This window comes from Oncorhynchus gorbuscha, unplaced genomic scaffold (genome assembly GCF_021184085.1).
Source record: "Oncorhynchus gorbuscha isolate QuinsamMale2020 ecotype Even-year unplaced genomic scaffold, OgorEven_v1.0 Un_scaffold_8685, whole genome shotgun sequence".
Lineage (NCBI taxonomy): Eukaryota > Metazoa > Chordata > Actinopteri > Salmoniformes > Salmonidae > Oncorhynchus > Oncorhynchus gorbuscha.
The window spans coordinates 1-14238 of NW_025751807.1; the positions used below are offsets into that span (position 1 = coordinate 1).

Consider the following 14238-nt stretch of genomic DNA (forward strand, 5'->3'; position numbering starts at 1 on the left):
GAGGGGTGAGTGTCGTCTAGTCTACCTGTAGTCAGGCTGGCCCTGAGGGTGAGTGTAGTCTAGTCTACCTGTATCTGGGCAGGCTGGCCCTGAGGGTGGGTGAGTCTACCTGTAGTCAGGCTGGCCCTGAGGGGTGAGTGTCAGTCTAGTCCTGTAGTCAGGCTGGCCCTGAGGGGGGTGAGTCTAGTCTATCTGTATCAGGTGGCCCTGAGGGTAGGGTCTAGTCTGTCTACCTGTAGTCAGGCTGGCCCTGGAGGGGTGAGGTAGTCTAGTCTACCTGTAGTCAGGCTGGCCCTGAGGGGTGAGTCTAGTCTAGTCTACCTGTAGTCAGGCTGGCCCTGAGGGGTGAGTCTAGTCTAGTCTACCTGTAGTCAGGCTGGCCCTGAGGGTGAGTGTAGTCTAGTCTACCTGTAGTCAGGCTGGCCCTGAGGGGTGAGTGTAGTCTAGTCTACCTGTAGTCAGGCTGGCCCTGAGGGGTGAGTGTCTAGTCTACCTGTAGTCAGGCTGGCCCTGAGGGTGAGTGTAGTCTAGTGCCTTTAGTCAGGCTGGCCCTGAGGGGTGGAAGTGTAGTACCAGTCTACCCTGGCAGGCTGGCCCTGAGGGGTGAGGGTCGTCTAGTCTACCTGTAGTCAGGCTGGCCCTGAGGGGTGAGTGTAGTCTAGTCTACCTGGATCTGTAGGTGTTGGCTGTGGTAGTTCCTCTCAAACAGAACACAGCGCTGTCCTTTGCTCTTATAGAAGGTCCTGACAGCCATCTTGTATCGGTCCAGTTCTTTGACCACCTCAGAGCTCAGTTCCACTACTGACTGGTAGTGGCCGATGGGCAGTACCAACACATGCTGAGGGGTTAGACTGCCCTTAGCAAGGGCCAGGTAGCACTGAGGAAAAATACATCAACACAAAATGGTTAACTGGGGGCTTCAGAGCCCTTTAAACAGAACAACCTCTTTCTACTATCTGTTGTAATACTCAGACTGTGTGTGTGTGGAAACTCACATGTGTCCCAATGCTGATGACCAGGTGTTTCTCTACCTGAGGGCTGGCCAGACAGAACCAACAGGGACCGCTGGGCTGAGCTGAACCAGACACACAGAGAGAGAGAGAGACATACATGAGAGGGTGGGAGACGGTGAGGGTGTGTGTCTGTGAGAGCTGAACCAGACACACACAGAGAGAGAGCAGAGACATACATGAGTCTGGGAGACATGAGGGATTCTGGGTCCGAGGGAGGGTGTGTGTGTGTGTCTGTCCCCAGGTCAAAGAAGAACTGAGATGGGTCCTGGAGAGATACACACAGTATACAAAACATTAAGAACACTTTCCATGACAAACTGACCAGGTGTCCAGGTGTGATCCCTATCGTGACTTGTTAAATCCACTTCAGAGTAGGGAGAGGGAGAGGGTGTGTGTCAGATGAGGAGCTGAGACAGGTTAAATCCACTTCAGAGTAGATGAAGGAGAGGAGACAGGTTAAACATGAGAGGGTGAAGGTGAGGAGTGTGTCTGTGATGAAGGAGAGGAGACTCACGGGGGTAGGGTTGTTAAAGGCACTGTCTAGATGAAGGAAGGGCAGGTTCTGACTCTGCAGGTAGATGAAGGGGATCCCACAGGTTAAATCCACTTCAGAGTAGATGAAGGAGAGGAGCCAGGTCCACTCAGAGTAGATGAAGGAGAGGGCAGGTTAAATCCACTGGCCCAGAGTAGATGAAGGAGAGGAGACAGGTTAAATCCACTTCAGAGAGTAGATACACAAGGAGAGGAGACAGGTTAAATCCACTTCAGAGTAGAACTGAGGAGACAGGTTAAATCCACTTCAGAGTAGATGAAGGGGAGGAGACAGGTTAAATCCACTTCAGAGTAGATGAAGGGGAGGAGACAGGTTAAATCCACTTCAGAGTAGATGAAGGAGAGGAGACAGGTTGAAGAATGATATTTAAGCCTTGAGACAGTGATATGGGAATGTGTGCCATTCAGAGGGTGAATGGGGAAGACAACATATTTAAGCCTTGAGACAGTGATATGGGAATGTGTGCCATTCAGAGGGTGAATGGGGAAGACCATATTTAAGCCTTGAGACAGTGATATGGGAATGTGTGCCATTCAGAGGGTGAATGGGGAAGACAACATATTTAAGCCTTGAGACAGTGATATGGGAATGTGTGCCATTCAGAGGGTGAATGGGGAAGACAACATATTTAAGTGAGACAGTGATATGGGAATGTGTGCCATTCAGAGGGTGAATAGGGAAGACAACATATTTAAGCCTTGAGACAGTGATATGGGAATGTGTGCCATTCAGAGGGTGAAAGGGGAAGACAACATATTTAAGCCTTGAGACAGTGATATGGGAATGTGTGCCATTCAGAGGGTGAATGGGGAAGACAACATATTTAAGCCTTGAGACAGTGATATGGGAATGTGTGCCATTCAGAGGGTGAATGGGGAAGACAACATATTTAAGCCTTGAGACAGTGATATGGGAATGTGTGCCATTCAGAGGGTGAATGGGGAAGACAACATATTTAAGCCTTGAGACAGTGATATGGGAATGTGTGCCATTCAGAGGGTGAAAGGGGAAGACAACATATTTAACCTGAGACAGTGATATCCGTGTGCCATTCAGAGGGTGAATGGGAAGACCATATTTAAGTGCCTCTGAACGGGTTATGGTAGTAGGTGCCAGGAGAACCAGTTTGGGTCAAGAACTGCAACGTTGCTGGGGTTTTCACACTCAACCGTTTCCCGTGTGTATCGAGAATGGTCCATCACCTAAAGCACATCCGACGTGACACAACAGTGGGAAGCATTGGAGTCACCATGGCAACCATCATCACCTAAAGGACATCCGACGTGACACAAGAGTGGGAAGCCTTGGAGTCACCATGGCAACCATCATCACCTAAAGGACATCCGACGTGACACAACAGTGTTGGAGTCGACATGGCAACCATCATCACCTAAAGCACATCCGACGTGACACAACAGTGGGAAGCCTTGGAGTCGACATGGCAACCATCATCACCTAAAGGACATCCGACGTGTCACAACAGTGGGAAGCCTTGGAGTCGACATGGCAACCATCATCACCTAAAGGCACATCCGACGTGACACAACAGTGGGAAGCATTGGAGTCGACATGGGCCAGCATCCCTGTGGAACGCTTTCAACACCTTGCAGTCCACGACCCAATGAATTGAGGCTGTTCTGAGGGCTAAAGGGGAGGAGCAACTCAATATGAGGAAGGTGTTCTTAATGTTTTGTCCACTCAGTGTATATTTGCCGTCTGCATTGTCAAAGCGGTGTGTGTTTCCAAGGCTATTTTCTGATGATGATTCCTTATTGGAACTTGGCCTTTAAATCATGAGTGTCCTTAAGTCTTGTTTTAAATGTCTATTCAGCCCCACGGTCTGGCTTGATGCTTTGGCACCGGAAGGACGAAACAGGAAGACGATTTAGAGATGCCCTCTCCTCCGGAGGGGAATGAGATGCCCTCTCCTCCGGAGGGGAATGAGATGCCCTCTCCTCCGGAGGGAATGGATGCCCTCTCCTCCGGAGGAATGAGATGCCCTCTCCTCCGGAGGAATGAGATGCCCTCTCCTCCGGAGGAATGAGATGCCCTCTCCTCCGGAGGAATGAGATGCCCTCTCCTCCGGAGGGGAATGAGATGCCCTCTCCTCCCGGGAGATGCCCTCTCCTCCGGGGAATGAGATGCCCTCTCCTCCGGAGGAATCCTCCGGAGGAATGAGATGTGCTGCCGACCTCAAGGTAGAACGTCTTCCCATGTCTGTCTGTCTGTTAAACCTTTTATAGTTGTTGGCCTTCTACACTACATGACCAAAAGTATGTGGACACCTGCACATCCAAAATCTCATTGCGAAATCATGGGCATTAATATGGAGTAAGTCCCCCCTTTGCTGCTATAACAGCCTCCACTCTTCTGGGAAGGCTTTCCACTAGATGTTGGAACATTGCTGCTATAACAGCCTCCACTATTCTGGGAAGGCCTTCCACTAGATGTTGGAACATTGCTGCTATAACAGCCTCCACTCTTCTGGGAAGGCTTTCCACTAGATGTTGGAACATTGCTGCTATAATAGCCTCCACTCTTCTGGGAAGGATTTCCACTAGATGTTGGAACATTGCTGCTATAACAGCCTCCACTCTTCTGGGAAGGCTTTCCACTAGAGGTTGGAACATTGCTGTGGGGACTTGCTTCCATTCAGCCACAAGAGCATTTGTGAGGTCGGGCACTGATGTTGGGCGATTAGACCTGGCTCACAGTCGCCGTTCCAATTCATCCCAAAGGTGTTTGATGGGGTTGAGGTCAGGGCTCTGACCAGGACAGTCAAGTTCTTCCACACCGATCTCTAAAAAAACATTTCTGTATGGACCTGGCTTTGTGCTCGGGGGCATGGTCATGCTGAAACAGGAAAGGACCTTGCCCAAACTGTTGCCCCAAAGTTGGAGGCACCGACTCATCTATAATGTACAGTGCCTTCGGAAAGTATTCTGAACCCTTGACCTTTTCAAAATTCTTATGTTACGGCCTTATTCCAAAATAAAAACAAACCTCCGCAATCTACACACAATACCAGATAATGACATAGCGAAATCAGGTTCAAATGTATTAAAATAAAAAAACAGAAATACCTTATTTACATAAGTATTCAGACCCTTTGATACGAGACTCCAAATTGAGCTCAGGTGCATCCTGTTTCCATTGATCATCCTTGAGATGTTTCTACAACTTGGAGTCCACCTGTGGTAAATTCAACTGATTGGACATGGTATGGAAAGGCACACACCTGTCTATATAAGGTCCCACAGTTGACAGTGCATGTCAGAGCAAAAACCAAGCCATGAGGTCAAAGGAATTGTCCGTAGAGCTCCTAGACAGGATTGTGTCAAGACACAGATCTGGGGAAGGGTATCAAAAAGATGTCTGCAACATTGAAGGTCCCCAAGAACACAGTGGCCTCCATCATTCTTAAATGGAAGAAGTTTGGAACCACCAAGACTCTTCCTAGAGCTGGCCAGCCGTCCAAACTGACCAATCGGGGAGAAGAGCCTTGGTCAGGAGGTGACCAAGAACCCGATGGTTACTCTGGCAGAGCTCCAGAGTTCCTCTGTGGAGATGGGAGAACCTTCCAGAAGGACAACCCTCTCTGTAGTACTTCACCAACCAGGCCTTTATGGTAGAGTGGCCAGACTGAAGCCACTCCTCAATAAAAACGCACATGCCTGCTTGAAGTTAGCCAAAAAGGCACCGAAAGACTCTCAGAGCTGTGGTTTGACGAAACCAAGATTCAACTGTTTGGCCTGAACACCAAGCATCACGTCTGGAGGAAACCACCATCCCTCCGGTGAAACATGGGGGTGGCAGCATTGTGCTGTGGGGGTGTTTTTCAGCGGCAGGGACTGGGAGACTAGTCAGGATTGAGGAAAAGATGAACAGAGTAAAGTACAGAGAGATCCTTGATGAAAACCTGCTCCAGACATCAGACTGGGGCGAAGGTTCACCTTCTAACAGACCAACGAACCTAAGCACACAGCCAAGACAACCCAGGAGTGGCTTTGGGACAAGTCTCTGGACGTCGAGTGGCCCAGGCAGAGCCCGGGAATTTAACCCAATCAAACATCTCTGGAGAGACCTAAAAATAGCTGTGCAGCGATGCTCCCCATTCAACCTAACAGAGCTTGAGAGGATCTGCAGAGAAGAATGGGAGATCCTCCCCAAATACAGGTGTGCCAAGCTTGTAGCATCAGACCCAAGAAGACTCTAGGCTGTAATCTGACAGAGGTGCTTCAACAAAGTACTGAGTAAAGGGTCTGAATACTTATGTAAATGTGATATTTCTGTTTATTTCATTATAAATTAGCAAACATGGAAACCCATTTCATGAAGCTCCCGGCGAACAGTTCTTGTGCTGACGTTGCTTCCAGAGGCAGTTTGGAACCCGGTAGTGAGCGCTGCAACAGAGGCAGTTTGGAACTCGGTAGTGAGCGCTGCAACAGAGGCAGTTTGGAACTCTGTAGTGAGTGCTGCAACAGAGGCAGTTTGGAACCCGGTAGTGAGCGCTGCAACAGAGGCAGTTTGGAACCCGGTAGTGAGTGCTGCAACAGAGGCAGTTTGGAACTCGGTAGTGAGTGCTGCAAAAGAGGCAGTTTGGAGTTTAGTGAACTGCCGGCAGTTTGGAACCGGTAGGCTGCAACAGAGGCAGTTTGGAACTCGGTAGTGCTGCAACAGAGGCAGTTTGCTGAGCGCTGCAACAGAGGCAGTTTGGAACCCGGTAGTGAGTGCTGCAACAGAGGCAGTTTGGAACCGGTAGTGAGCACTGAGTTTGCTGTAGTGAGCACTGCAAAGAGGCAGTTTGGAACTCGGTAGTGAGTGCTGCAGAGGCAGTTTGGAACCGGTAGTGAGTGAACCGAGAACAGAGTGTTTACGCGCTACATGTTTCAGCACTCGGCAGTCCCGTTCTGTGAGCTAGTGTGGACCACCACTTCACGGCTGAGCCATTACTGCTCCTAGACTTCACAATAACAGCACTTACAGTTGAAGGTGGCAGCTCGAGCAGCGCAGTAATTTGACAAACTGACTGGTTGGAAAGGTGGCATCCTATGACGTTGCCACGTTTGAAAGTCACTGAGCTCTTCAGTAAGGCCATTCTATTGCCGATATCGGTCTATGGAGATCGCATGGCTGGGTGCTCTATTTTATACACGTCAGCAACAGATGTGGCCCGAAATAGACGAATACACTAATTTGAAGGGTGTGGACATATACTGTCTCTATATAGTATATATATATAAATAGACGAATACACTAATTTGAAGGGGTGTGGACCTATACTGTCTCTATATAGTGTCTTAGTTGTTGGCCTTTGTTTAGCATGAAGATCTAAACCCTGAGAGATTTTCAGATCCTAAGAGTGTGTGTGAGTACCTGGACAGTAGGGTCAGATAGAGTGTGTGTGAGTACCTGGACAGTAGGGTCAGATAGAGTGTGTGTGAGTACCTGGACAGTAGGGTCAGATAGAGTGTGTGTGAGTACCTGGACAGTAGGGTCAGATAGAGTGTGTGTGAGTACCTGGACAGTAGGGTCAGATAGAGTGTGTGTGAGTACCTGGACAGTAGGGTCAGATAGAGTGTGTGTGAGTACCTGGACAGTAGGGTCAGATAGAGTGTGTGTGAGTACCTGGACAGTAGGGTCAGATAGAGTGTGTGTGAGTACCTGGACAGTAGGGTCAGATAGAGTGTGTGTGAGTACCTGGACAGTAGGGTCAGATAGAGTGTGTGTGAGTACCTGGACAGTAGGGTCAGATAGAGTGTGTGTGAGTACCTGGACAGTAGGGTCAGATAGAGTGTGTGTGAGTACCTGGACAGTAGGGTCAGATAGAGTGTTCTCTCTAACCATCCTGCTGTAAGGGCTCTCAGTGACATCCTGAGGCTGCTTGACCAGTTCTGATGCCTCCATGCTTTTCATCGGGATAATGTTGAAGGCATACAGATACTGCAGAGAGAGAGACACAATATTAACCACTAAGCCAGCTCAGATGTCTCCCTGCCCCTATGTTGAACCCATCCTGGTACTAGATAGAGACACAATATTAACCTAAGCCAGCTCAGATGTCTCCCTGCCCCTATGTTGAACCCATCCTGGTACTAGAGAGAGACACAATATTAACCCCTAAGCCAGCTCAGATGTCTCCCTGCCCCTATGTTGAACCCATCCTGGTACTAGAGAGAGAGACACAATATTAACCCCTAAGCCAGCTCAGATGTCTCCCTGCTCCTCACTATGTTGAACCCATCCTGGTACTAGAGAGAGAGAGACAATATTAACCCCTAAGCCAGCTCAGATGTCTCCCTGCTCCTCACTATGTTGAACCCATCCTGGTACTAGAGAGAGAGAGACAATATTAACCCCTAAGCCAGCTCAGATGTCTCCCTGCTCCTCACTATGTTGAACCCATCCTGGTACTAGAGAGACACAATATTAACCCCTAAGCCAGCTCAGATGTCTCCCTGCCCCTATGTTGAACCCATCCTGGTACTAGAGAGAGAGAGACACAATATTAACCCCTAAGCCAGCTCAGATGTCTCCCTACTCCTATGTTGAACCCATCCTAGAGAACCAAATACTAGATAGAGCTCCTCACAATATTGAAACCCCTAAGACAGCTCAGATGTCTCCCTGCCCCATGTTGAACCCATCCTGGTACTAGAGAGAGATCACAATATGTGTGAGCTCAGATGTCTCCCTGCTCCCCATCCTGGTACTAGAAGACAATATTAACCCCTAAGCAGCTCAGATGCCTCCCTGCTCCTCAGATGTTGAACCCCTAATGTGCCCCTAAGCCAGCTCAGATGTCTCCCTGCCCTAGAACCCATCCTGGTACCTGAGGAGAGACACAATATTAACCCCCTAAGCCAGCTCAGATGTCTCCATGCTCCTCACTATGTTGAACACATCCTGGTACTGCTTGAGACACAATATTAACCCCTAAGCCAGCTCAGATGTCTCCCTATGTTGCATCTGGTACTCAGCCGGCTCAGATGCCTCCCTGCTCCTATGTTGAACCCATCCTGGTACTAGAGAGACACAATATTAACCCCTAAGCCGGCTCAGATGTCTCCCTGCCCCTATGTTGAACCCATCCTGGTACTAGAGAGAGACAATATTAACCCCTAAGCCAGCTCAGATGTCTCCCTGCTCCTCACTATGTTGAACCCATCCTGGTACTAGAGAGAGAGACAATATTAACCCCTAAGCCAGCTCAGATGTCTCCCTGCTCCTCACTATGTTGAACCCATCCTGGTACTAGAGAGACACAATATTAACCCCTAAGCCAGCTCAGATGTCTCCCTGCTCCTCACTATGTTGAACCCATCCTGGTACTAGAGAGAGACAATATTAACCCCTAAGCCAGCTCAGATGCCTCCCTGCTCCTCACTATGTTGAACCCATCCTGGTACTAGAGAGAGAGACACAATATTAACCCCTAAGCCAGCTCAGATGTTTGGGGTAATTTAGAAAATGTCATTGTTTTTGAAGAAAGCAACATTTTTGTCCATAAAATTACATAAAATTGTTCAGAAATACAGTGTAGACATTGTTAATATAGTAATGACTAAGCCAGCTGATTTTCATGGGATATCTACATAGGAGTACAGAGGCCCATTATCAGCAACCATCACTCCTGTGTTCCAATGGCACGTTGTGTTAGCTAATCCACGTTTATCATTTTAAAAGGCTAATTGATCATTAGAAAACCATTTTGCAATTATGTTATCACAGCTGAAAACTGTTGTACTGATTAAAGAAGCAGTAAAACTGGCCTCCTTTAGACTAGTTGAGTATCTGGAGAAACAGCATTTGTGGGTTTGATTACAGGCTCAAAATGGCCAGAAACAAAGTACTTTCTACTGAAACTCGTCAGTCTATTCTTGTTCTGAGAAATTAAGGCTATTCCATGTGAGAACTTTCCAAGAAACTGAAGATCTCGTACACGATGCTACTCCCTTCACAGAACAGCGCAAACTGGCTCTAACCAGAATAGAAGAGGAGTGGGAGGCCCCGGTGCACAACTGAGCAAGAATATTAGAGTGTCTAGTTTGGGAAACAGACGCCTCACAAGTCCTCAACTGGCAGCTTCATTAAATAGTACCCGCAAAACATCAGTCTCAACGTCAACAGTGAAGAGGCGACACCGGGATGCTGCCTTCTGGCCAAAAAAAAAAAAAGGATTAAGATGGGCAAATGAACACAGACACTGGACAGAGGAACCATTTAATGAAGCTGACAGTGGTCAACAGCATCCTCCACTACAGAGAAGGGAGTGGTCAATAACATCCTCCTCTACAGAGAGGGGAGTGGTCAATAACATCCTCCACTACAGAGGGGAGTGGGTCAATAACATCCTCCACTACAGAGAGGGGAGTGGTCAATAACATCCTCCACTACAGAGAGGGGAGTGGTCAATAACATCCTCCACTACAGAGAGGGGAGTGGTCAATAACATCCTCCACTACAGAGAGGGGAGTGGTCAATAATATCCTCCACTACAGAGAGGGGAGTGGTCAATAATATCCTCCAATACAGTGAGGGGACCTCACCTTTCTCTCCAATACAGAGAGGGGAGTGGTCAATAATATCCTCCAATACAGTGAGACCTCACCTTTCTCTTCTCTGGGAACAACATGATTCCAGGGCGATAAATCTGCTGACGTGCTGAGTATTCTCCTGAAGAACAACATGACACACAAGCACACACACACACACACACACACACACACACACACACACACACACACACACACACACACACACACACACACACACACACACACACACGTTAACGCCCTCTACCGCAGCAAAGTGGTAGTATGGTAGTTTATATACAGTGTGAATTACCCTGTAAGGTTGTGTTGTGTGTGTGATAGTGTGTGTACCTGTAAGGTAGTCTCTCATAGTGAACTCCTTCTACCGCAGCAAAGTGGTAGCGAGGCTTCAGCTTGTAAGCCAGGTGGGAGATGGAGGTCGTTCCACAGAACTTAGTGTTGACTTCCTGAAACAAAAAAAAGTTTAGTTTAAAATAAACAACACTGTTTAGCTGGGTCAAACACACAGCATCTGAAGCTGCTAGCTATTGGGTAGCGGGGCTAGTTAGAGGGTTGTTAGAGGGTTGTTAGAGGGTTGTTAGAGGGTAGCGGGGCTAGTTAGAGGGTAGCAGGGCTAGTTAGAGGGTAGCAGGGTTAGAGGTTGTTAGAGGGTAGTGGGGCTAGTTAGAGGGGTTGTTAGAGGGTAGCGGGGCTAGTTAGAGGTAGCGTTAGAGGGTAGGGGTTAGAGGGTAGCAGGGCTAGTTTACAGGGTTGTTAGAGGGTAGCGGGGCTAGTTAGAGAGTAGAGGGCTAGTTAGAGTTGTTAGAGGGTAGCGCTAGGTTAGGGTTGTTAGAGAGGTTAAAGGGTTGTAGCGGGGATCATTAGAGGGTAGAGGGTTGTTAGAGGGTAGTGGGCCTAGTTAGAGGGTTATTAGAGGGTAGTGGGGCTAGGAGGAGCGGGGCTAGTTAAAGGGTTGTTAGACGGTAGCGGGACTAGTTAAGAGGGTTGTTAGAGGTAGCGGGGCTAGTTAAGAGGGTTGTTAGAGGGTAGTGGGGCTAGTTAGAGGGGTAGTTAGGTTAGGCGGAGGACGGGTAGTTAGGTTAGACGGAGGACGGGTAGTTAGGTTAGACGGAGGACGGGTAGTTAGGTTAGACGGAGGACGGGTAGTTAGGTTAGACGGAGGACGGGTAGTTAGGTTAGACGGTAGTTAGGTTAGACGGAGGACGGGTAGTTAGGTTAGACGGAGGACGGGTAGTTAGGTTAGACGGAGGACGGGTAGTTAGGTTAGACGGAGGACGGGTAGTTAGGTTAGACGGAGGACGGGTAGTTAGGTTAGACGGAGGACGGGTAGTTAGGTTAGACGGAGTGAGCGGGTAGTTAGGTTAGACTGAGGACGGGTAGTTAGGTTAGACGGAGGACGGGTAGTTAGAATTAGACGGAGGACGGGTAGTTAGGTTAGACGGCGGACGGGTAGTTAGGTTAGACGGATGAGGGTAGTCGACTGAGGACGGGTAGTTAGGTTAGACGGAGGAGGGTAGTTAGGTTGACGGAGGACGGGTAGTTAGGTTAGACGGAGGCCGGTGCTGGTGAGGCCGGTGCTGATGGGTAGTTAGGTTATGAGGGGTAGTCGGTGCTGATGAGGGTAGTCGGTAGACGGATGAGGGTAGTTAGGTTGAGACGGATGAGGGTAGTCGGGTGCTGATGAGGGTAGTCGAGTGCTGATGAGGGTAGTCGGGTGCTGATGAGGGTAGTCGGGTGCTGATGAGGGTAGTCGGGTGCTGATGAGGGTAGTCGGGTGCTGATGAGTAGTCGGTGCTGATGAGGGTAGTCGGGTGCTGATGAGGGTAGTCGGGTGCTGATGAGGGTAGTCGGGTGCTGATGAGGGTAGTCGGGTGCTGATGAGGGTAGTCGGGTGCTGATGAGGGTAGTCGGGTGCTGATGAGGGTAGTCGGGTGCTGATGAGGGAGTGAGGGGCTGATGAGGGTAGTCGGGTGCTGATGAGGGTAGTCGGGTGCTGATGAGGGTAGTCGGGTGCTGAGGAGGGTAGTCGGGTGCTGAGGGTAGTCGGGTGCTGAGGAGGGTAGTCGGGTGAGGAGGGTAGTCGGGTGCTGAGGAGGGTAGTCGGGTGCTGAGGAGGGTAGTCGGGTGCTGAGGAGGGTAGTCGGGTGCTGATGAGGGTAGTCAGGTGCTGATGAGGGTAGTCGGGTGCTGATGAGGGTAGTTCGGGGCTGATGAGGGTAGTCGGGTGCTGATGAGGGTAGTCAGGTGCTGATGAGGGAAGTCGGGTGCTGAGGGAGGGTAGTCAGGTGCTGATGAGGGTAGTTGGAGTGCTGAGGGAGGGGTCGGGTGCTGAGGAGGGTACTGCCAGGTGCTGAGGAGGAGCCACTGATGATGTCAGCTGAGGATGTACTCCTCTGAACTGGTAGTGGTGCTGATGAGGGTCCACCAGCTGAGTGAGGTCTTCAGGTGAAAGATGAGAAGTAGTTGAGCTGAGTGTCCTCACGACCACTGGCATACTGCCAGATCTGCAGGCCTGATGTCAGCAGTGATGTCCACTCCTCTGAACTGGTTGTTGCTAATCAGTGGCTCCACCAGCTGAGTGAGGTCTTTAGGTGAGAAGCAGTGAGCTGGAGTCGGATCCTGTGCCCCTGACCACTCACATATGCTATCTGCAGGCCTGTGTGAAAACAGTGTGTGTGGCACACATAGTGTGTGTGTGTGTGTGTGTGTGTGTGTGTGTGTGTGTGTGTGTGTGTGTGTGTGTGTGTGTGTGTGTGTGTGTGTGTGTGTGTGTGTGTGTGTGTGTGTGTGTGTGTGTGTGTGTGTGTGTGTGTGTGTGAGAAATTGAGAGAGATATATGTTGTGGTCAAGCCTGTGAAACATCAGTGAAAATACAGAGCAGTATTACCCAGGTAGGGTCAGAGTCTACTCTTACCCAGGTAGGGTCAGAGGTCAGAGTCTACTCTTACCCAGGTAGGGTCAGAGGTCAGAGTCTACTCTTACCCAGGTAGGGTCAGAGTCTACTCTTACCCAGGTAGGGTCAGAGGTCAGAGTCTACTCTTACCCAGGTAGGGTCAGGGGTCAGAGTCTACTCTTACCCAGGTAGGGTCAGAGGTCAGAGTCTACTCTTACCCAGGTAGGTGATGTCAGTCTACTCTTACCCAGGTAGGGTCAGAGGTCAGAGTCTACTCTTACCCAGGTTGGGTCAGAGGTCAGAGTCTACTCTTACCCAGGTAGGTGATGTCAGTCTACTCAAGGTCAGAGGTCAGAGTCTACTATTACCCAGGTAGGTGATGTCAATTCTACTCAGGGTCAGGGTTAGAGGTCAGAGTCTACTCTTACCCAGGTAGGTGATGTCAGTCTACTCAGGGTCAGGGGTCAGAGTCTACTTACCCAGGTATGTGATGTCAGTCTACTCAGGGTCAGAGGTCAGAGTCTACTATTACCCAAGTAGGTGATGTCAATTCTACTCAGGGTCAGGGTTAGAGGTCAGAGTCTACTCTTACCCAGGTAGGGATGTCAGGTCTACTCCAGGGTTAGGGTCAGAGTCTACTCTTACCCAGGTAGGGATCGGTCCAGGGTTAGGGGTCAGTCTACTCTTACCCAGGTAGGTGATGTCAGTCTACTCAGGGTTAGGGTCAGAGTCTGCTCTTACAGGTAGGTGATGTCAGTCTACTCAGGGTTAGGGGTCAGAGTCTACTCTTACTCCAGGTAGGTGATGTCAGTCTACTCAGGGTTAGGGTCCCAGGAGTCTGCTCTTGCCCAGGTAGGTGATGTCAGTCTACTCAGGGTTAGGGTCAGAGTCTACTCTACCCAGGTAGGTGATGTTGTCTGCCAGCTCACAGACACAGCACTGGGGAAGAAGCGGAGGGTTTCCTGGCTGGCTGCTCCCAGGATGTAGGTGTGGATGGGAGCTGCAACAACAAAGTCAAAACAATGTCCGTTCCTAACTCCAGACCCACAATGCCCGTTCCTAACTCCAGACCCACAATGCCTGTTCCTAACTCCAGACCCACAACGCCCGTTCCTAACTCCAGAACCACAACGCCCGTTCCTAACTCCAGACCCACAATGCCCGTTCCTAACTCCAGACCCGTTCCTAACTCCAGACCCACAATGCCAAACAATACATGCTTCA

At 49.7% G+C, this 14238-nt stretch overlaps 1 pseudogene; it reads right to left on the reverse strand.

Moving 5' to 3' along the window:
- Positions 1 to 667: 667 nt before the first annotated feature.
- Positions 668 to 14014, reverse strand: LOC124029994 (annotated as a pseudogene).
- Positions 14015 to 14238: the final 224 nt, after the last annotated feature.